The 24471-nt window shown below is 40.3% G+C and overlaps 1 protein-coding gene across 6 annotated transcripts in view; it reads left to right on the top strand.

Moving 5' to 3' along the window:
• Nucleotides 1-24471, top strand: part of NCKAP5 (NCK associated protein 5) — a 1217724-nt gene that overhangs the window by 321841 nt on the left and 871412 nt on the right. The window lies entirely within an intron of this gene.

The following is a 24471-nucleotide window of genomic DNA, read 5'->3' as shown; positions in this document are numbered from 1 at the left end:
AAAGAAAATTAACCAAGGCATGAGATCAGGTGGGACCAAGTAGGAACTGGTATTTGTATAGGGAGGTTAGTTAAGACCTGTAGTGTAAGGAAGACAATAAAGATACTAATATAATAAGGAGCCAGGCCTCCCAAGATCTGGGGGAGGCACAATCCAGGTGAAGAGAACAGCAGTGCAAAGGCCCAGAGATAGGAGTGAGCTTGCGCTGACTTAGAAATGTGGAGATCAGTGGTGGTTGTTGTTCAGTTGCTAAGTCATGTCTGAATTTTTGCTACCTTGGAGTGAAACAAACAAAAGTATTGAAAGGAGATGAGGTTAGGAATGTAGGAGGTATCAGGCTGTATTTGACTTTACAGTTCGTATAGAGCATTTGAATCTGACCTAACTGAAGTGGGAAGCTGGGGACTGAGGGTGATCCCTCAAGTGATCTCATTCATAAAATCTAACTGATCATTTAAATGCTGGTGGAGAATTGACAGAAGAGAAACAAATTGAAAGACCTGTAGTCTAGGAGTAAAAAATGTTAGCTGAAAAAAGGAAGGCACACCAGCATTTAATAAAAGACAGTCACTTGCAAGAAAGAACAAGTGACAAATGTCCCCTGATATAATACAAACAGAAGAGTAGTGTTTCTGCTTTTAAAGTGAGAACTATAGCAAAGTTTTGCTTCATAATGTTGCTTTGCATATTATTGTGCTTTATGTTGCTCAATTTGGGGCTGTATTACAATTGTTCAATGGGATAGGGAAGCCAAATGACCATTGTCTTTCCAGTCATGGTCACAGTGTAGTTTTGTTACTGAACCAACCTTGGGCCCAATTGTCCATGTGCAGTAAAGCCAATCTACTGACACAGCTGGGTTGTGGTGATGCAGGGTGCCAAACAAGGAGTCCAGTCAGCTAGTGTTAAAAGACCTAAACTCCCTGAAGGCTTTCAGGGAAAAGTTTATAAAGACAAAGTGAGGGAGGGGATTTGTAGGTGTGTGATCAACTCATAGAAATTCTTCTGGTTGGTTGGCAGTGAGGTAATTGGGAGTCAGCACCATCGAACTTCTGGTTACAACCAGTTTGGGGTCTCCAAGCTTGTGGGCAGCATAAGGTTAACTTCTTCCACCTCGTAGGGGTTTTTATATGTAAACAGCTCAAAGGGTGGCCCAGGATATTATCCATAGTCCTTGCTGCTGCTGCTGCTGCTAAGTCGCTTCAGTCGTGTCCGACTCTATGCGACCCCAGAGACGGCAGCCCACCAGGCTCCCTTGTCCCTGGGATTCTCCAGGCAAGAACACTGGAGTGGGTTCCCATTTCCTTCTCCAATGCATGGAAGTGAAAAGTGAAAGTGAAGTTGCTCAGTCGTGTCCAACTCCTAGCGACACCATGGACTACAGCCTACCAGGCTCCTCCACCCATGGGATTTTCCAGGCAAGAGTACTGGAGTGGATTGCCACTGCCTTCTCCATAGTCCTTGAGGAGGAACTAAAAATCCTTGACTTTGTTTCACAGCTATACTATTATTATTTTGTCTTGCTTGACTGCTTTCCTTTCTTTCTGCATTTTGTCACTTCTCTGATTAAACTTATTCTTTGAAGCTCAGGGAAGGCCTAAGAGGCTAATGTTTTCTACAGACAAAGGAAGGTGGAGGACATGGGAGGGATCTGTCCTGGGAAAAGCCCTATGGGGGCTTTGGTTGGTTATACTTTCAATGAAGTATGTTGACAAAACTGGAAAGTAGGCTCCTAATTCATTCAATTCAGAATACTTGGGAGACAGAGAGGAAAGCTGAGGCACAATAGCTGTGGTACCTGAGCCTCTGGGAAAAACCAGGCTGTAGGCTGTGTGGGTATACAGAGCAAGCCTGGGAGCCCTGGACCTGAGAAGTAGGCTTTCACAGGGCAGTCAACAGGCTCAGAACTGATTGGGAAAAACTCACCTCTCCATATATCCCTCCTAGCCTGGCTCCTGGCCAGCTGTGGGAACCCTAAGATTGAATGCATTGGTTAAGTGCTTTCATTTCCTGCACCCTCTGAAAGGTTGGATGAGGATGGACTGAAATGATGTGAATCCTCTTTGTTCCATTTTACCTAAAAAAGGAAGTTGAGGCTGGTGGAGGTGAGATGGACGACTACTTGAAGCATTATAAAGAATGTGCCCAGAGGAGCATGTTCTATAGGACAGCATTTTGCGAAGGAGGTGATAGGAAGGGCCACAGTGACAAAAGTAGTTTGCATCATCTACTGTTAAAGCTAATGTCAGCCTCAAGTTATTCAAATTACATCAATAGATGGGCTTTCCTGAAAATCAAATATGTTTCACATGGATGTGAAATGCAGTCATTTTGAACCAAGAGTCTTATGTTAAATGCTAGACATTCAGATTTTTAAAAACTCAATAAAACATTGTTGGCTAGACTAAATACTTTGAGTAATACATAGAAGAAATAACTTACAACACCATGTGGTCATACATATCCACCACAGGCCATTTACTTTACTCTTATAAGGTGCTGGCTAAAGTAAATTTAATTAAATCAATTTCTGTATTTTTTTTTAACACTGTGGAAATACCAGTTGTCACTAAATAATCAGTGGTGCATGGCATTTGAATTATCCATTAGTCATTTCCTTTATAAAATAAAAGCCTCCATCTTAATGAATTTGGCTTTGCATTATTTGTTTTAGAAATGAACTTTTGTGGTCCTACTTTATTAGTCATGACCTAGGACTTTCTTAGCTGTTTGGAGCATAATCCACGAATCACAGTGCTATCTGGTTTCTGTGGTATAATTTCTTCTTTTCAAAGCTATTCAGAGATCTGTGCTTATGCCATTTTGGGTCTGGAAATCTTTCTCCACAGGGATATAAAACTTAACCCTGGTCAATTATTTCCACAACTGAAACAATCTTTCTGTTCCTTAGAACTCACTGGGAAATGTAAACAGTAAATAAAGATATATTGCTATGTCTTACATTTTACATTGCTATTAAATTTTTATTGCTGGTGACCTCTGGGCGTGCATGCTCAGTCATGTATGACTCTGAGACCTCATGGACTGTAGCCCACCAGGTTCCTCTGTCCACTGAATTCTCCAGGCAAGAATACTGGAGTGGATAACCATTCCCTTCTCCAGGGGATCTTCCTGACCCAGGGATTGAACTTGTATCTCTTGCATCTCCTGCATAGCAGGTGGATTCTTTACCACTGTGCCACCTGGAAGCCCATGGGGGACCTCAAACTCTTCTCTTATTTTGCAGCTGCCATATCTCTATGACCTAAAGAGAAATGTTTTCTCCATCAAATCTAGCATCCCAAACCAAATCCCCCACTTCCCATCTAAGCTCCTTTCTCATCTCTTCCTCACATCCAGATGACCAGTCATTGGGAGCCTCATTCTAATGAGGACTTTCTAGATGGATCTATGTTCCATGTCATCAGAAGGCTGAGTGCACACAGTGCCAGTCAGACAAAACTGCAAGTTGAGCTATTCTTTAGCATTGGAGGCCTCCTATGGCTTTGCCTTTTCCCCTATTTATCCATCAAAAATAACTTTCCGAATTGAATCATAAATACAGTGTGCATAGATTATTAATTTGAAAGACACCAGGCTCCTCTGTCCATTCTCTGGGCCAGAATACTGGAGTGAGTAGCTGTTCCCTTCTCCAGGGACTCTTCCCAATGCAGGGATCAAACCCAGGTCTCCACCATTGCAGGCAAATTCTTTACCGTCTGAGTCACCAGGGACAGCCCAAAACTTTATAGCATCCCTGATGAAGCTGTATAGGCTACGATGGTGACTGACAGGATGGTGTCCCTGAAAGGACATAAAGGATTTCACAATCTCATTCCTTGAGCTGATTTTTAAGAAGTCAGGGAAGGCAGGTTTGGAAACCACAGGTAGATTAGAGTAGTGCAGTTGGTCCAAGAAGAGAGTACAGGGAGAGAGAAACTTGGAGAGGTAGGTAAGAGCCAGGCATTCTTGCCATGCTAAGGAGTTTAGTAAAACAGTATGACTCAGAATTACCAGGTAATGCACTGAAGCTAAGGGATCTCCTAAAACCAGACATTGTACTCTGAACTTAATAGAAATTAGCCAATTTATTTACATGTCTATCCCAATAGTAGGGTAAATGCACCTTGACAAAGGGATATGATCTTTATATGCCTAGAACAATGCCTGAGACACACCAAGATCTGCTGTAATTGAACTACTCCTTAATTCTGGTACAAAAGCATGGATGTCATTATGTGTTATGCTCTTTACTGGCTTCATTTGGTGCTTACCTTGCAGAATATATCTTGCAGTATAGTTGTGATTTTTCCTCATGGGTTATAGATTTTATTCAGTTGTTGTGGTAACTAGCAACATTAAATCATAAAGCATATAAATGTTTAAACACTATTGCCATTTAAAAGTGTTTTGTGACATTTTAAAAATAAAGAGCATTTAGAGATAAATTTTACCTTAGCTTCTAGTTTTATTACTAGTGCTTTATTATAATATACTTGCATATGTGAGTGCTTAGTAATTCAGTTGTGTCCAACTCTTGTGGCCTCATAGGCTGTACGTAGCCTGCCAGGCTCCACTGTCCATGTGATTCTCCAATTAAGAACACTGGAGTGGGTAGCCATTCCTTTCTCCAGGGGATCTTCCTGACCTAGGGATCAAACCCGGGTCTCCTGTATTGCTGGCAGATTCTTTACTATCTGAGCCACCAGGGAAGCCCATAAGATACTTATTTTTAATCATTTTAGAGATAACAGTGGTAAAAAAAATCAGCATTTTATGTATGTCATGACTTTAATGAAAAGCAAATAAAAATAAATGGGTATCATTTAATCATGGTGACAAATTACCATCCACATGGTGGTTTAAAACAACAGAAAATGTTCTCTCACAGTTCTGGAAGCCAGGCATCACAAATCAGATTGGGTTATGCTCCCTCTAACGTCTCTAAAGGAGAGCTTTTCCTAGTTTCTTCCAGCTTCCTGTGGCTCCAGTCACTGCCTGGCTTGTGACTTCATTACTCCAATCTCTGCTTGCATCTTCACATGATCATCTTTTTCTTTTCTTCCTTCTCTATCTCTTAGTGTCTCTTTTTTTAAAAAAAAATTAATTTGTTTATTGATGGCTGTGCTGGGGTCTTCATTGCAACTTGAGGGCTTTCTCTAGTTGCAGCAAGTGGGGGCTATTCTCTAGTTTCAGCGCACAGGCTTCTCATTATGGTGGGTTCTCTTGTGAAGCATGGGCTTCAGTAGTTGTGGTGTATGGGCTCAGCTGCCTCAGGGCATGTGGAATCTTCCCAGATCATGGATTGAACCCATGTCCCCTGAACTGGCAAGCAGACTCTTAACCACTGGATCACCAAGGAAGTCCCTCTTAGAGTCTCTTCTAAAGAAATTTTCCCTCAGATGTAGAGCCCACCAGATAATACAGAATGATCTGAGCTGGGAATCCTCAGTCTTCCCTGGTAGCTCAGTTGCTAAAGAATCTGCCTGCAATGCCAGAGACCACAGTGGGTCAATTCCTGGGTCAGGAAGATCCACTGGAGAAGGGATAGGCTACCTACTCCAGTATTCTTGGGCTTCCCTAGTGGCTCATCTGGTAAAGAATCTTCCTGCAATGCCAGAGACTACAGTGGGTCAATTCCTGGGTCAGGAAGATCCACTGGAGAAGGGATAGGCTACCTACTCCAGTATTCTTGGGCTTCCCTAGTGGCTCATCTGGTAAAGAATCTTCCTGCAATGCAGGAAACCTGGGTTCCATCCCTGGGTTGGGAAGACCCCCTGGTGAAGGGAAAGGCTACCCACTCCAGTATTCTGGCCTGGAGAACTCCATGGACTGTATAGTCCATGGGTTAGCTTACCTATCTTCAGAGATCTTTTTCCAATAAGATCACATCCCACGGTTTAGGGTATGGGCATATCTTTTGGGTAGACCACAATTCAACCTACTATGATCTTGACTAATAACATTACACTTCTGATATTTCTGCTCTGACAACTAGAAACTGGGCTTTGAGAGACTGAAAATGACAATCTTCATTAATATAAAACTATTTTATGTGTAAGTATATAAAAGAAAAGGATAGATCTGCCCTCTACCCTCTATCCTCCAGAAAAGTGTATGTGGAAGATAGGGGGTAGAGAGCAGATAAGATACTTAAGAATTCAAATTAATTTAAAAATATTTAAGAATACTGTGTAAGGAAGATTAAGATTAAAAATGGAAAAACTTTTGTTTGCCAAAAACATGTTTTTGCAGACATCTAGTATTACAGACCTGCTTTATATATTTATGTAGCAATTTAATAGGAGCCAAAAATGTGGTCAATATCAGTGGAACGTTTCTGTTTTAACTTGGCACACCATTATGTGTAAACTGACTGATTTTTACAGTTACTTAAGCATATTTAAATTGGGAGAACTACTGAGACCCCTGAATCCCCCTTTTTTTTCATTATTTTTAATACACAAAAGTCTATCTGTACTGTGCTGTGTGGTCAGAAATGGAATCCGCACCAGTTACTTGAAAATGTGAGGAAGGAATCAAGTTAGTCCTCCTACATAGATTTCTAAATATTATTGAAGTTTCCACACTGTCTCTCTTAATAATTTGCAAAAAGTATTCTTATTGAAAGGGATTTGTCTTCAGTGGAAATTTTAGGAGGAGGGGAATAAAACCTCATATAAAATGCTGGAAAAAAAAAAAAAATCCTGAAGTGAGCTTTTCCAAACCTCAATTTTTGCCTGTCAACATGGACAGAATCTTAAGAAAACTCTGGGCTACTGCTGCCCCTCCCCCACCAGCTCTGTAAAGATAGCTAGTCTTTTAATCTTAGGGTCAGTTCCTTATCTGTGAGCTTTATTTGGCTGCAGAGACCTCCCTAATCTTATTGCTTCTTTCTCCTTTTACTTGACACTTGTGCAGCTTTTGTTACAAAACGGTGACTGTAAGGAGCAGAAACTCACTGAGGCTAGCGCAGATAAAGAATTAGGGTGTTTCGTTGCACGGTACAATGTGCTAAAAGGAAGCACACTCAACAGGAATTGAACTTAGGATCCAGGAAGCCATCAGCAGGCTGGGAGGCTGTCCCTTTTTTGATACTTCTTTGGTTTTCTGTTATCTTCACTTGGCTCCTCTTTTCTCAAATTTATTTATTTATTTGCCCTTACATTTTGGAAAAGTGGCCTCTCTAGGCAATCTTGGTTTATGTCACTTTTGACACCATTATCTGTGATGCCAATTTTCAGACCAACTCCGTGTTAGAAACTTTCACCTGCTGTTTCTTGCTCCCTGCTTCCTGATGCTTTTGATTGGCATCAGGAAGTCAGGTGATCAAAACTTATCCAATCACACCCACCCAATGGGCCCCAGCCCTCTCTCCGTTCTCCTTTCCCTATATCTCCATCCTCTGGGGCTTTGCTGCCAGTCACCCCATACATCCCTCTCCAAATACATCACTATTGATGTATCCACACTTTTGTCCCCCTGAAAATTTATCGCTGCTATTTTTCCTACTCTCCAGTTAGAAGGTGTATTTATTTAAAATGGACATTTTTTTTTTTTTTTTTTTTTTACTCCATACGTTCATTGTATTGAAAAAAATATGGTTCAGAGTGATTCTATTGACTCTCCTTATTGGTCAGATTGCTATTTTGTACGGAGACAATTAGGATAATTCAATAAAACTTTCCTTTGGATGTATTAAAATGCACTAAATCAAGATCTTTATCACATATCAGGATATTTCTACAAAATATTACCTTATTTCAGTTGCTTCTCATCTTGAGAGTTTCTTATTGTTGAGTTTGTTTCTTGTTCAGAAGAATCAACTGTGATGAGTGAAGATGACAGGGTGGCTAAGTCTCTGCTCTCACATAGGAACCAGAGGGTAGAACATTTGCCAGGAAGAAATTCATACTTCAGTATCTTCATTTCTCCAATGCTGGCAGAATCACCACTCACCCACGAGCCCTTCCTCAGTAAAATTGTTCTTCCTGAGCTGATGCTGAGGGGGAGGCTGTCCCTGACATAGGACTCATCAGAAGATTTTCCCCATATTAACTTTTCCCATGATGCTAGAAATGGCACAGACTTTCTTCCTTTGGCTTAGCTCTCCTTGCCTGAGAATCTCCTGAGAGAGTGATGTGTAATCACTGGCAGCAGGAACAAGAGTGGCCTTTGCATCCCCTTCATGCAAATTAGAAAAAGCATCCCTTCTCGTACAGATTAGAAAAGTGTTATAACATTTAGATTTATACTAGAGCAAGGCCTTGTAAATGTTTGCTCAAGAATTGTCATAATAATTATAACAGTTTACACTCTTGTCTACAAACTGCTCCAAACTACTCAACAACTTCAGAATAATTTACTACTCAGTCCCCCAAAATGCATCTATGTTTTTTTGCTGCAAGTAAATTTTAAGAATAAGGAAAGAAGAGACAACACAAATACTCCCAATATACAGTGAATATCAAGGTTAGTGAGAAAGAACAGACTGGGAAACAAAGGTAACTTTCACAGTTGCACAACTTTCCCATTGAATTACATAGAGAAGGTAGTTAACAAAAAGGCTATCTTTGAAAATATTTTCAGATATCATTGAATGCACTGTTCTTCCATTCCAAGAGATTGCAATCAAGTGATTAGATGGACTCAAATATGAAAAGACAAGAAGGATCCTTTTAGATTTCTTTCTATAGACTTGAGTAAACAGCCATAAATAAAAACCTGTATTTATTATGAGGAAAGAATATTTAGAGTCTTAGGGGTAAACAAAGATATTTGAGTGATTTTTTTTGAATTGTTTTTAAGATGTTTCCTTTTTTGGAACAGAGGAAGAAGCTTGATTTTGCTGTGTTATTTTTGTTTTATGAAAAGAATGAGCTGACCTGATGTGGGTTAATTTACCTGGGTGTAACTATTTATTGGTGACCTATAATGTACAATTAACATTCCCAGGTGGCTCACTGTGGCAACCTACTCCAGTATTCCTGCCCAGAAAATCCCATATACAGAGGAGCCTGGCAGGCTACAGTCCATGAGGTCTCAAAGAGTCGGACACAACTGAGCAACCGTGCACACACGCAATGTACAAAGACTTCTTTATACAAGCTGCTCTCCCTGCCTTGGCTTCACACCATCCTTGCAGGATAGAGATGTTATCTGTATGTCATATAGTAGGGACCCTCAGAGGTGAATTTCAGCCTAAGTCCATCAAGCTGCAAGCTTGCGCCTTTCCCATTGTAATTGCTGCTCCACAAACTCAGTTGAATAATAATAATGGTAACGATATTAACATGTGTCATGGGTTGAACTATATCACACAACAATTTATATTATTTAAAAGAATTTCTGTTTATTTCTATTATTAATTGAAGTTCTAACTCCCAGTACTTCAGAATGTGACCTTGTGTGGAGACACACAAGTAATCAACTTAAAATGATCTTTACACAAGTAATCAACTTAAAATGAGGTCATCAGGATGGGCCCTGGTCCAATATAAGTTGTATTGTAAGGAAAAAGAGAAATTTGCACAGACACACACAGGAGAATATCATGTGAAGATCAAGGCAGAAATTGGGTGATGTTAGCAAACCACCAGAAGCTAGGAGCAAGGCCTGGAACAGATGCTCTCTCAGAAGGACCCAACCCTGCCAGCACCTTTGATCTCAGACTTGTAGCTTCCAGAAATGGGAGAAAGTAAATGTCTGTTGTTTCAGCCATTTGTCTGTGGTACTCTGCTACTGATGTCCTAGCAGACTAATACACTGTTTGCCTGAACTCAGATACCATCTGAGTTAAGCATAGACCCTGAATCTCATTTTGGTTGCCTTCCTATGATGCAAGAAGCTTGGAGGAACCAGCTGCTATGAGTTTTGAGAGAGGAAAGGACCAGAGTGGGTTTAGTGATTCTCTTTTGGTGAGAATCAGCTAGGGTTATCTTGGCGGCAAGAGCTGAGGTGTATAAATAGGAATTCCTGCAAATTTTAAAAGCCCTTGCAACCACATTGTTCATTTTTGAGGGTTTTGCCTCATGCTTCCCAATTTTGTTTCTACCTCTTGTTGTAGTAGACAAAGTTCATTGACCTTTATATACTTTGATTAAATTCCAAGCAGAATTTTTATAACATCCCTCAGCTTGCCAACACTGCTGGCCGTATTCCTTGGACTTTATATATCTTGGTGATTCAATGACTCTTCCATGATATTCTCTTGGGCAATGGATAGGAGAGTTGAAAAAAGGAGTATGGGAGAGATGAGGGTAGATAGATTTATAAAAATGGTGCTGGATAGGGAGATGATTTATCCTCGTTATATATATGACAGTTTGTGTCCTAAGAAAAATGGGTTTTTGGATGAAAATAGGATAATTTTCCATTTCTACACACAGCTAATAATTAGTAGAAGGGCAGCTCTCTCCTGCTTGTAAACCACAAGATCACTTGATAACCAATACCATTCATTCAACATGAAAGCTATATTTGGTCTGACCCAAACAAACTTTGTATATATTGTTTTCAAGGAAATCTTCAGCCCAGCCATTAAATATCAGCAAAAGAGTCTTCTTCTTTAGTGTTGAAGAGTATGTCTGTGAACAGAAGTCTGTGCAGTATGTTGAGTTCATTACCTAATCCTTCTAGCTCATCCATCTCTCCTAGGTGGACAGCTCCATGGGAACAGAAACTGAAAGATGAGGCAGGGATGCTCCTCACACACCCCACCCTTGGCTTCTGGGGTTCCCTTTTTATTGTTGTTCAGTCCCTAAATCATGTCTGATTCTTAGTGACCCCATGGACTGCAACACATCAGGTTCCTCTGTCCTCCACTGTCTCCTGGAGTTTGCTCAAATCCATGTCCATTGAGTTGATGATGCTATCTAACCATCTCATCCTCTGCTGCCCTCTTCTCCATCTGCCTTCAGTCTTTCCCAGCATCAATGTCTTTCCCAATGAGTCGGCTATTCGTATAAGGTGGCCAAAGTGTTGGAACTTCAGCTTCAGCATCAGTCCTTCCAGTGAATATTCAGGGTTAATTTTCTTTAGGATTGACTGGTTTGATCTCTTTGCTGCCCAAGGGACTTTCAGGGTCTTCTCCAGCACTACAATTCAAAAGCATCAATTGTTTAGCAATCAGTCTTCTTTATGGGTTCTCTTTCAGTTAAGTTCAGTTCAGTCCCTCAGTCATGTCCAACTCTTTGCAACCCCATGAACTGCAGCATGCCTTGCTCAAACTTGTTTCCATTGAGTCAGTGATGCCATCCAGCCATTTCATCCCCTATCACCCCCTTCTCCTGCTTTCAGTCTTTCCCAGTATCAGGGTCTTTTCCAATGAGTCAGTTCTTTGCATCAGGTGGCCAAAGTATTGGAACTTCAGCATCAGTCCTTCTAATGAATATTCAGGACTGATTTCCTTTAGGATTGACTGGTTTGATCTCCTTGCAGCCCAAGGGACTCTCAAGAGTTTTCTCCAACTCCACAGGTCAAAAGCATCAATTTACCAGTGCAGAGCTTTCTTTACCATCCAACTGTCATATCCATACATGGCTACTGGAAAAACCATAGCTTTGACTAGATGGACCTCTGTTGGCAAAGTAATGTCTCTGCTTTTTAATAGGCTGTCTAGATTTGTCATAGTTTTTCTTCCAAGGAGTAAGAATCTTTTAATTTCATGGCTGCAGTCACCATAGGCAGTGATTTTGGAGTCCGAGAAAATAAAGTCTGTCACTGTTTCCATTGTTTCCCAGTCTATTTGCTAAGAAGTAATGGGACTGGATGCCATGATCTTAGTTTTTTGAATGTTGAGTTTTAAGCCAGCTTTTTCACTCTTCTTTCATTTTCATCAAGAGACTTTTTAGTTCCACTTTGCTTTCTGCCATAAGGGTGGTGTCATCTGTATATCTGAGGTTATTGATATTTTTCCCGGCAATCTTGATTCCAGCTTGTGCTTCATTCATCCAGCCCAGCATTTTGCATGATGTACTCTGAATATTAGTTACATAAGCAGGGTGACAATATATAGCCTTGATGTACTCCTTTCCTAATTTGGAACCAGTCTGTTGTTCCATGTCCAGTTCTAACTGTTGCTTCCTGACCTGCATATAGGTTTCTCAAGAGGCAGGTCAGGTGGTCTGGTATTCCCATCTCTTTAAGAATTTTCCACAGTTTATTGTGATCCACACAGTCAAAGGCTTTAGCATAGTCAGTGAAGCAGAAGTAGATGTCTTTCTGGAATTCTCTTGCTTTTTCTATGATCCAACAGGTGTTGGAAATTTGATCTCTGGTTCCTTTGCCTTTTCAAAATCCAGTTTGAACATCCGGAATTTCCCAGTTCATGCACTGTTGAAGCCTCACTTGGAGAATTTAGAGCATTACTTTGCTACTGTATGAAATGAGTGCAATTGTGTGGTAGTTTGAACATTCTTTGGCATTGCATTTCTTTGGGATTAGAATGAAAACTGACCTTTTCCAGTCCTGTGGCCACTTCTGAGTTTTCCAAATTTGCTGACATATTCAGTGCAGGACTTTCACAGCATCATCTTTTAGAATTTGAAATAGCTCAGCTGAAATTCCATCACCTCTACTAGCTTTGTTCGTAGTGATACTTCATAAGGCCCACTTGATTTCACACTCTAAGGAAATCGAGTCTGGCTATAGGTGAGTGATCACACCATGTGGTTCATCGTGGATCATTAAAATCTTTTTTGGATAGTTCTTCTGTATGTTATTCCCATATCTTTTTAGCATCTTCTGCTTCTGTTAGATCCATACCATTTCTGTCCTTAATTGTGTCCATCTTTGCATGAAATGTTCCCTTAGTATCTCTGATTTTCTTGAAGTGATCCCTAGTCTTTCTCATTCTATTGTTTTCCTTTGAAAACTTTAATATGAATTATTTGCTTCTTAAGAGATGCTTTTCCTATCTAGATCAATGTATCACATATATTATGAACTGATCATAGATGATGATAACACTAATAACAACAATAGTACCTGACATGTAGGTAACATTTTCTATTGGCAGATGTATTGCTAAATATTTTATTTATCTCATTCCTTAATTCAGAGGGAATAATCCCCTTGGTTATTTCAAAACCAGGTAACTAAATTTGCCTTTTAATTTTTCTGTCCACTGAATTTTTCTATCCTTTTAATTTTCTGCTCAGAGCCTGAGTTAGATATGGTTTAAAGTGTTGTTCCCATCTCCTTGGGTCTATCTCTGAGGCTATGGAGTCATAGTCTTTTTGGTCTGCTTCCTCCTCATGCCTTCCTGGTGACTTCTTTGATTAATTGGATTGCATCTCCCCTCGTATGATCCAATTCTCTAATATGTTTTTCGAGGGTCCCTCCTCCAAAATGACACCTGGAATTTCTGTTAGGAAGCATCACTACTTATTCTTTGGATTCATTTGCAAGATCAGCATAATCATTTCCAAAGCCTGTACTAGAGGATCTAATATCTCTGGTACCTTTTGCTACATAAAACCTTCCTGGAATGAACATTGTAGTCATCCTAACTCTAGTCTTAAAACCAACACAGTGTGTCTGTGTTCTTATTGGTTTGCAAGTCCCATGGCCTGCAGCTTCCTTAGCCTATATTCTCTACATCCACCTCTTTCATCATTTTTAGCTCTGCCTTGAATGGCCCATCTCCTTAGAGACTTTTCCTGGAAACCTGTGTTCTGAGTTTGGAACCCTTGCTACATGTTTCTATGCATTTAACCTACCAGATACCTAGCTCATTGTTTTGTGATTGTGTATTTACCGTCTGGAGCTTCCCAGGTAGTGTTAGCGGTCTAAAGAATCCACCTGCCAATGCAGGAGTTGGAGGAGATGTGGGTTTGATCCCTGGGTCAAGAAGATCCCCTGGAGTAGGATATGGCAACTGGCCCCAGTATTCTTGCCTGGAAAAATTCCATGGACAAAGGAGTCTGGTGGGTTATATTCCATGGAGCTACAAAGAGTTGGACACAACTGAGCAACTGAATATACTCACATTTATTGTCTGAACATCTGTGACAAACAATTGACTTGATTTGGTTCTCTGGTACTTAATACAGTATCTGACATCTAAAAGTCAAGCCAGATTATTTATTGAAAGAGTGACAGAAAAAGACTTGTCTCTTTCCTCACTTTTACCAAACTATGTGACTTCTTATGTAAATTGTCCATTATACAGAAAATATCTTTGAGAAGACAATATCTTCCTAAATGGTCTTTGTGTGCTGAGTGCTCAGTAAGGAAGCCAGGTCATAGATAGGTGCCAAATGAAGAAATAAGCAAGTGGGGACCAAGATCTCTAATAAGAATCTCTTACATCATCTTGCATCATGTTTTTGGCAGTGAGAATTCAGAAAGAAGGAGAAACTCTGATTTGCTTCTTAATTTTTCTCTACCACTAATGACTCTCAGACAAAGCACAGCAGTTTTCCTTCCAATTATTTATAGCACCAAGGTTCTTAGTAGTGCTTTGTTTTTCCTTCATAGATATGAAGGTGACTTAGGAAAGAGCCCCATGATGGGAAGGGTGAAGGAACTTGTTATTTATCACTTTCTATTTGTTTTGGATGCTGGGTTACCTAGAATTCCAGAAACAAGTGTTAGAACTAATATTTCTATAAATATGAAAACCTGCTGGCTTTATATCAATCTGTAATGCTGCACTAACTTAGAATGAGAGATGAATATAATTTATGTGTGGTTATAAACAGTAGCCATTCCCTGGATATTTCAGATCCATTTTATAGAGTTGAAACATGCTTGGTTTTTGTTTGTAATTAAAACTGCAACAATTTTTTATTAACTATTGCTCACAGTTCAGTGATTCTCTGAATATTTCTAGGGGCTCTGGTGATGACTGCTAGGCAGGTGCAGATGAACGTGAAATAATGTGCATATATAAGCACATTTTTGATAACTGAAAGCTTTCATGTGCTCAACTAAAGTTCAAACAACTTGGAACGAAGAGGCGGAACCAACAAGTTTTCAAAACGCTGCTGGATGTTGGATTTTGACAAGGTCAAACTGAGTTTATTACTCAATGGCTCAGTAGTTTCCACTCAAATCTCTAATAAAATAAGCATCCTGTATAATTCCTCCTTTGGAAAGCTCTGTTCCACTCATGCACACCTTTGGTGTAACGTCTGAAAGTCTAGTTTCCAAAGAGATTTGGTTGATTTGGATGTGGGACGGGCGGACCAGTCAGTGGCTCTTGATTCAGCAGTTGTTGCTGTTGTTCAGTCACTCTGTCCTGTCTGACTCTGCAATCCATGGACTGCAGCACACCAGACTCAGCAGACCAGCCTCCTTATTTGTCTGATTCTATAGTTTGGCTTCTGTAATGAGATAATTTGAGTCTGTTTTCTGCTGAGAACTTTTTCTGAAAAGCAATAAAATTATGGAAAGTTACAAGGTCAGTTTTAGGCTCTGTTGTTTGCTAAGAGTGTCATTTTTCATTAGTATTAATAATATACATGACCTCTCTATATCCTTCAAAAGGTATAGTAAGCTAAATTCTCCCAGTGTTGAATTAAATTGTCTTATTTATGTTGGGCTTCCCTGATAGCTTAGTTGGTAAAGAATCCACCTGCAATGCAGGAGACCCTGGTTCAATTCTTGGGTTGGGAAGATCTTGAAAAGGGATAGGCTACCCACTCCAGTATTCTTGGGCTCTTCTGGTAAAGAATCTGCCCGCAATGTGGGAGACCTAGGTTCAATCCCTGAGTTGGGAAGAGCCCCTGGGGAAGGGAAAGGCTACCACTCTAGTATTCTGGCCTGGGGAATTCCATGGACTGGTCCATGGGGTTGTAGAGTCAGACACGACTGAGTGACTTTCACTTTTTTGTGTACTGAGTATAATGGACCTTTGGGGTACATGTTAAGAGTTTGGGAGGAGAAAAAGCTATTTCTGGACTTTGATAGGTGAACATAAAATCTTTAAAAAGTGTATTAGATTTTAAGCTTTTTAAGGGAATGTATTCTAGGAAAGATAGAAGGCAGAAGAAGAGGGTGACAGAGGATGAGATGGCTGGATGGCATCACCAACTCAATGGACATGAGTTTGAGCAAACTCTGGGAGATGGTGAAGGACAGGGAGGCCTGGTGTGCTGCAGTCCATGGCGTCGCAAAGAGTTGTACAAAACTGGGCGACTGAACAACAGCAACAACAACAAAGGGGAGGCAGCAGTCATCATTTTATAAGTAGCTACTGAGTACTTGAGATGACTCAGTCATTGTGCTAGATTTTGAAAATGTAAAGGAAGAAAAAAACAGTAACTTTACAGTCATAGTTACTGTCTTTAGGGAGTTCACCAATGGGGAAGATAGAAACAAAGACAGCTAATTACACTGTTGTTTTTTTTTTAAACTGGTATGCTTGAGATTATGCACTCAGTATAATGACAAATCAATTGATCATGAAGTGTGTGTATGATGGGAGTGAGTTTTTCAGACAGAGGTGCCTGAGCAATGCCATGGTGGTACAAGTGAGAAAGACCCTAGGTGGCCAAGGGAAGCTGCAAACCATTTTATGTTGTAGATTTATCATGGATTAGCAATACATTCTAGTTGAGGCTGGACAATTAGGTAGTGTCAGATTTTGGAGGGGATCACATGCCTGGTTAAGGACCTTAAATTTTACTTTTGAGCAAAGAAAAGCAGTGACATGAATCACATTTATCTTTAGGTGGTTTATCCTGGAGATTCTGGTGAAGAGGGGACTGTAATTAGCAAAATAAATTAAGGGACACCCATCAGCAGCCTTATTTTGTAGTTAGCAAAATAAATTAAGGGACATCCATCAGAGAAAGGATGAAGGCCTGAATCAGGGCACTGGGCACTGGGGACTGGCTATGTGAATGAACATAACTTCTTGGAGACAACAAGAGATTTAGAAGATGAGGGGAGGGAGTGCCCGGGAGAGGGAGGATAAACAAGACTCTCAGGTTTGAACTTCAGTGACCAGACGGATGATGGGTCTGCCAACTAAGAGGATGCAGAAGAAGTAGGTCCAGTGGGAAGCCAAAGCATTTTTTTTTGACACCTTGAATTTGACTTGTCCATGGGATCCACCAAAGCAGATGTCCATGATGTAGTTATGTACACTAGTCTGAATATCCGGGTGGATATCTGGATTGAATATTTCAACTTGGAGACTCTCAGAAAATAAATGATAATTGGATGGAGGCTGAGAGTTTTTTGGAGGGAGAAGAGAGTTCAGAAGAATAGGGAGGCTGAGGATGGGAATACTCAGAATGTCAACACAAAAGAAGGATGTATCTGTATATTTAGGCAGGCTCAGGGCCCAACACAGGTGCATGTAAAAATTTAATAAATATAAAATGACTAGATTATTCATGAATACATTCTGAATGAGTAAATTAAAGTTAAAAGGTACATTTAGGTAAAGAAGTTTTTGGTAGTGACTCTCATCCCTGAGTATACAATGAATCATGGAAGATCCTTTAGAAATGATCAGTGAGGAAGTCTTACTCCCTAGCTGCTGCTGCTGCTGCTAAGTCGCTTCAGTCATGTCCGACTCTGTGCAGCCCCATAGACGGCAGCCCATCAGGCTCCTCTGTCCCTGGGATTCTCCAGGCAAGAATACTGGAGTGGGTTGCCATTTCCTTCTCCCCTTGCTCTAGGGTAGGGCTGAGACAGAGACACAGGCTCCTGTGTGTAGATTTTTAAGTCTCCATGTGATCCCAGTGTGAAGCCAAGGAGAAGAACTACTGCTCTAGAGGAAATAAGAATGAACTGGGAGGGTAAAGTGAAGGTAACACCCTGGCTGGGGAATGGGAAATGAGGCAAGAAAAAAATCAAGTGATGCAGTTTTAGGAAACAGGGAAAATTAGGATTAGAAAGAACATATTCCATAAGAAACCAGGCAAAGATCTTTTCCTAAGAAAAATTGACTGAAAGAATTGGGTTAAAGAGCAGAACAAGTCTGGAAATAGGTGCATGCCCTCCAGGCACTGGGCATGTGTGTGTTGCTCTGCATTCTGTCTGGTAGGCACACCACGGGTACATTAAACTGGAAAATCAAGAAGTTAATCATCACTGACTGATACCCAGAACATTCTGAGGGGCTAAAATAGTCTCCACTGGAAGCAGTCCTGTCCATCCTGGGGTCTGGAGGGTTCAAAGCACAGGGATGTCCTGTGAAGGAACGGTATGTGCACTCAGGTATTGACACCAGTGGGCCTGGTTGCCAGGAATTGCCCAGTTTTACTGATAGACAGCTGTCATTATGGGCATGTTACCTCCCATTCTTAGTTGTGGGTGTAAGTTGGGATAAAGTGGAAGGCATTTTTGGCACTGAGGATTTGATCGAGACATCTCAGGCATGAGTGTGTTGCCTCAGTCATGTCTGACTCTTTGTGACCCTATGGACTGTAGCCTGGTAAACTCCTCTGTAGGGCTTTCCAGTCAAGAATACTGAAGTGGGTTGCCATGTCCTTCTCCAGAGGATATTTCCAACCCAGAGATTGAACTCACATTTACTGCATCTCCTACATTTACCACTGAACCACCTGGGAAGCCCTAGAGATGCTTCAAGTATTCTCCAAACAGGGATACTGGTCTAATCAAGCTATCACTTAGGTGGCCTGGAAGCCAAAGCTTCTGAAGGTTAATTTCAGTTTCAAGATTCTATTGTTAAAAGAACAAGCCACTGGATGTTCATTCTAAAGATGAGAGGTCATTTTGTATGAAAAGAATGTAATTGTTGCTCAACGTTGGAGTTCTCTGACAAATAAGAACAGAGAAAGAGAAAGTGAGAGAGGGAGGAAGAATAAGTAAGGGCAGGAGTATGAGGGGATTGGGGAAGAGAGACCCTGCAACCAGGACAATATATGAGCAAGCACAGGGCCATACATTCTAATTGTTGTAAACCCCGTGATCCAGTTGGCTGTGGCACATCTTAGAAACATGTGGGGTTGTTCAGTATAATTATTGGCTTTGGATGTTAGAGACTTCTTCCATTCTGTGATGCAGAGCAGGAGGACCTTATGTTCACTGTTGCCTTCCATGCTGAATCTCTAATAAATACAAGCATGTTAGGAACTGTCCTCTGGTAGGCTTTGTTGCTGACAGTGCACAGGTTAGTCCTTGTCCCATACCTGGGACTTACCTGGGTGCTCATGTATTTCGTGGCTTCTCTGCCCCAATGTATGAGGCTGACACCTGGGTGGGGGAATCAGTCAGAAATGATAAGAAATAAGACATCATGGTGTCATGTCTGAACCTAGAGGTATGGTTTGACTAGGGTCTTTTGGATACACATGGCTTCCAAGAATAGGCCATTTTGCAGAAATATGCTGGTGAGATTTATGAGCCACTGGTACAGCTAAAGAGCTACTTCCCCTCAGAAATCCTAGAAAGCATTACTCTCATATGTACCTAGAAGCTGCAAATTATTACTAGCTGCTTCATAAGCAATGGCATAAATTTCAACTAACTTCTTTCCTTCCTTCTTTCTCCTTTCCTTCTTCCTTCATTTCTTCCCTCCCTCTATCTCCCTTCCTCCCTTCCTTCATTCTTTCTCTTTTTCTCTCTGTCCTTCCCTCCTTTTCTCCCTCCCTTCTTCCCTCCCTTCCCTGTATAGTGTGTGTCTACTATGTGTCAGCTGTGGGTTAGGCACTGAGGATAAAATGGTGAGCTATCAAGGACACAGTCTTGTTCTCATGGAGTTTGCAGACTAGTGAGGACAGGGTGGTGGGTGAGGAGGCAGGCATAAATCAAGAATGTCCTAATGAATGTAGGGTTATATACTCAGGGAAGTTCTCCTAAGGAAACACATACATAAGAGCATATTACTGAGCAGTGACTACACTGATGAATCTGAAAAGGCTTCTTAGTGGAAGTGGGTTTAAAGCTGAGATTGGGAAGAATTAAGGGCTGAGGCAGGAGCGATGGATGGGGTCAGAACATGTAAGAAATTGAGGATTGTATTAAACCTATGAGAAGTTATTGAATGGCTTTAAGTGGAGGTGAGTGATATAGATATTTGAAAAAAATTACTCTGGCCACTGTCTGGTGGACACATGGGGAAGAAGGACAAAATAAAAGTGAGAAGACCAGTTAATAAGTTACTGTATAAGTCTAGGCAAGAAAGGACAGTGTGTATGACTATCATCGTTATGGGGAAAGTATAGACATGTGGGGAATTCCAGGCTCTCTAGGGATATAATTTATGGTGCTGCTGATCAGATTTGAGGGTTGTTTTTTTTGTTTTTTTTTTTTGGCTGCACCATGTAACATGTGGGCCTCACTCATGGTTCAGATGGTAAAGAATCTGCCTGCAATGCAGGAGACCTGGGATTGATCCCTGGCTTGAAAAGATCCACTGGAGAAGGGAATGGCAACCCACTCCAGTACTCTTGCCTGGAGAATTCCATGGACAGAGGAGCCTGGTGGGCTACAATACATAGGGTTGCAAAGAGTCAGACACAGCTAAGCAACTGATGCATGTGACATGAAAGATCTTAGTTTCCTAACCAGAGATTGAACCTGCTTCCCCTGCATTAGAATCATGGAGTCTTAACCACTGGACCACCAGGGAAGTCCTGGATTTTGGACTGAGGAAGAAGGAGGGATGGCCTCTGGTCTTCAGTCTTGCAAAATCAAAAGAGGAAGAACAGGTTTTCTGTTGCTTTGGCATGGGTGTACAGAACAAACCATGAGTTAATTTTCAGTGTCTTGAGTATTCTGGGAGAGACCTAAGAACAGATGTTCAGCAAATACAGCCTCAGACCTGACCTTTGAAATTCCTTCTTGATACCCTTGCATACAACACTCCCAAGAGTACCTGTGCATCACCCCTTGGAGGAATTTTCCATTTTGTTGTTTATCTTTACTCTATTTGATGGCTGGCTACACAGCCTTACCAAGAAGCATGGGCCACCATTACATGAGTTTGATTTACTCCCACAACTAGGGGATGATGTGGTTCTCTATCGCTAAACTCATATGCATGGGCCCAGTTTATCCTTGCAGTGGCTGTCATGGTTTTAGGAGTCATCTGACATAGCAGGAAAAATGCTAGTTAGATACAGTCGATCCCCAGTTGGGCTCAGCCATGACTAGCAATGTGACTTGCCCACTGTGATTTCCCTAGATCAATAATCCCTCCTGAGAGAGAGAGAAGCAGTTGAGCTAGATAATCAATGAGACCATCTGGCTCTAAAATCTCATTTATTCTAATTTCTAATCTCAATCTGTACTAATCAAGTCTCTTGGGGAATAGAGATAAATATGTTTCTAGATGTAGGGAGTAATATTTGGCCATTTCAGAATCTCTCATGTTTGGTTTGCTCAGTGGAGCCTCAAATTACCCATTTTTCATTTATCATCACTTAATCTTGTTACTTATCATTTTTGCTGCTGCTGCTACTGCTAAGTCGCTTCAGTCGTGTCCAACTCTGTGTGACCCCATAGACGGCAGCCCACCAGGCTCCCCCGTCCCTGGGATTCTCCAGGCAAGAACACTGGAGTGGGTTGCTGTTTCCTTCTCCAATACATGAAAGTGAAAAGTGAAAGTGAAGTTGCTCAGTAAGTGTCCGACTCTTCATGACCCCATGAACTGCAGCTTACCAGGCTCCTCTGTCCATGGGATTTTCCAGGCAAGAGTACTGGAGTGGGTTGCTATTGCCTTCTCCAACTTATCATTTCTAGCAACTTTTAAATAGGGATAAAGAATGTAAGACAAATGCTAACAAGTAGGAAAGGGGAAATTAACAATAACACAATAATAGTGGGAGACTTTAGTACCCCACTCACACCTATGGATAGATCAACTAAATAGAAAATTAACAAGGAAACACAAACTTTAAATGATGCAATAGACCAGTTAGACCTAATTGCTATCTGTAGGACATTTCACCCAAAAACAATAAATTTCACCTTTTTCTCAAGCACACACGGAACCTTCTCCAGGATAGATCACATCCTGGGCCATAAATCTAGCCCTGGTAAATTCAAAAAAATTGAAATCATTCCAAGCATCTTTTCTGACCACAGCGCAGTAAGATTAGATCTCAATTACAGGAGAAAAATTATTAAAAATTCCAACATATGGAGGCTGAACAACACGCTACTGGATAACCAAAAATCACAGAAGAAATCAAAATATGCATAGAAACGAATGAAAATGAAAACAACCCAAAACCTGTGGGACACTAAAAGCAGTGCTAAGGGGACGGTTCATAGCAATACAGGCATACCTCAAGAAACAAGAAAAAATTCAAATGAATAACCTAACTCTACACCTAAAGCAGCTAGAAAAGGAAGAAATGAAGAACCCTAGGGTTAGTAGAAGGAAAGAAATCTTAAAAATTAGGGCAGAAATAAATGTAAAAGAAACAAAAGAGAGCATAGCAAAAATCAACAAAGCCAAAAGCTGGTTCTTTGAGAGGATAAATAAAATTGACAAACCATTAGCCAGACTCATCAAGAAACAAAGGGAGAAAAATCAAATCAATAAAATTAGAAATGAAAATGGAGAGATCACAACAGACAACACAGAAATACAAAGGATCATAAGAGACTACTATCAGCAATTATATGCCAATAAAATGGACAACTTGGAAGAAATGGACAAATTCTTTGAAAAGTACAACTTTCCAAAACTGAACCAGGAAAAACTAGAAAATCTTAACAGACCTATCACAAGCACGAAAATTGAAACTGTAATCAGAAATCTTCCAGCAAACAAAAGCCCAGGTCCAGATGGCTTCACAGCTGAATTCTACCCAAAATTTAGAGAACAGCCAACACCTATCCTACTCAAACTCTTCCAGAAAATTGCAGAGGAAGGTAGACTTCCAAACTCATTCTATGAGGCCACCATCACCCTAATACCCAAACCTGACAAAGATGCCAAAAAAAAAAAAAAAGAAAACTATAGGCCAATAGCACTGATGAACATAGATGCAAAAATCCTTAACAAAATTCTAGCAAACAGAATCCAACAACACATTAAAAAGATCATACATCATGACCAAGTGGGCTTTATCCCAGGGATGCAAGGATTCTTGAATATCTGCAAATCAATTAATGTAATACACCACATTAACACATTGAAAAATAAAAACCATATGATTATCTCAATAGATGAAGAGAAAGCCTTTGACAAAATTCAACATCCATTTATGATAGAAACCCTCCAGGAAGCAGGAATAGAAGGAACATACCTCAACATAATAAAAGCTATATATGAAAAACACACAGCAAACTATCCTCAATGGTGAAAAATTGAAAGCATTTCCCCTAAAGTCAGGAACAAGACAAGGGTGCCCAATTTCACTACTACTATTCAACATAGTTTTCAAAATTTTGGCCACAGCAATCAGAGCAGAAAAAGAAATAAAAGGATTCCAAATTGGAAAAGAAGAAGTAAAACTCTCACTGTTTGCAGATGACATGATCCTCTATATAGAAAACCCTAAAGACTCCACCAGAAAATTACTAGAGCTAATCAATGAATATAGTAAAGTTGCAGGATATAAAATCAACATACAGAAATCCCTTGCATTCTTATACACTAATAATGAGAAGATAGAGAAATTAAGGAAACAATTCCATTCACCACTGCAATGAAAAGAATAAAATACTTAGAAATATATCTACCTAAAAAAACAAAAGACCTATATATAGAAAACTATAAAACACTGGTGAAAGAAATCAAAGAAGACACTAATAGATGGAGAAATATACCGTGTTCATGGATCAGAAGAATCAATATAGTGAAAATGAGTATTCTACTCAAAGCAATCTATAGATTCAATGCAATCTCTATCAAGCTACCAATGGTATTTTTCAGAGCTAGAACAAATAATTTCACAATTTGTATGGGAATACAAAAAACCTCAAATAGCCAAAGCAATCTTGAGAAAGAAGAATGGAACTGGAGGAATCAAGCTGCCTGACTTCAGGCTCTACTACAAAGCCACAGTTATCAAGACAGTATGGTACTGGCACAAAGACAGAAATATAGATCAATGGAGCAAAATAGAAAGCCCAGAGATAAACCCACGCACCTAAGGACACCTTATCTTTGACAGAGGAAGCAAGAATATACAATGGAGAAAAGACAATCTCTTTAACAAGTGTTGCTGGGAAAACTGGTCAACCACTTGTAAAAGAATGAAACTAGAACACTTTATAACACTATACACAAAAATAAACTCAAAATGGATTAAAGATCTAAACATAAGACCAGAAACCAAAAAACTCCTAGAGGGGAACTTAGGCAAAACACTCTCCGACATAAATCACAGCAGGATCTGTTATGACCCACCTCCCAGAATATTGGAAATAAAAGCAAAAATAAATAAATGGGACCTCATTAAACTTAAAAGCTTCTGCACAACAAAGGAAACTTTAAGCAAGGTGAAAAGACAGCCTTCAGAATGGGAGAAAATAATAGCAAATGAAGCAACTGACAAAGAATGAATCTCAAAAATATACAAGCAACTCCTG

This window comes from Bos grunniens, chromosome 2, assembly GCF_055505025.1.
Source record: "Bos grunniens cultivar Pamir isolate PY7600 chromosome 2, Bosgru_T2T1.0, whole genome shotgun sequence".
Taxonomy (NCBI): Eukaryota; Metazoa; Chordata; class Mammalia; order Artiodactyla; family Bovidae; genus Bos; species Bos grunniens.
This window is presented reverse-complemented; position numbering and strand designations above follow the sequence as displayed.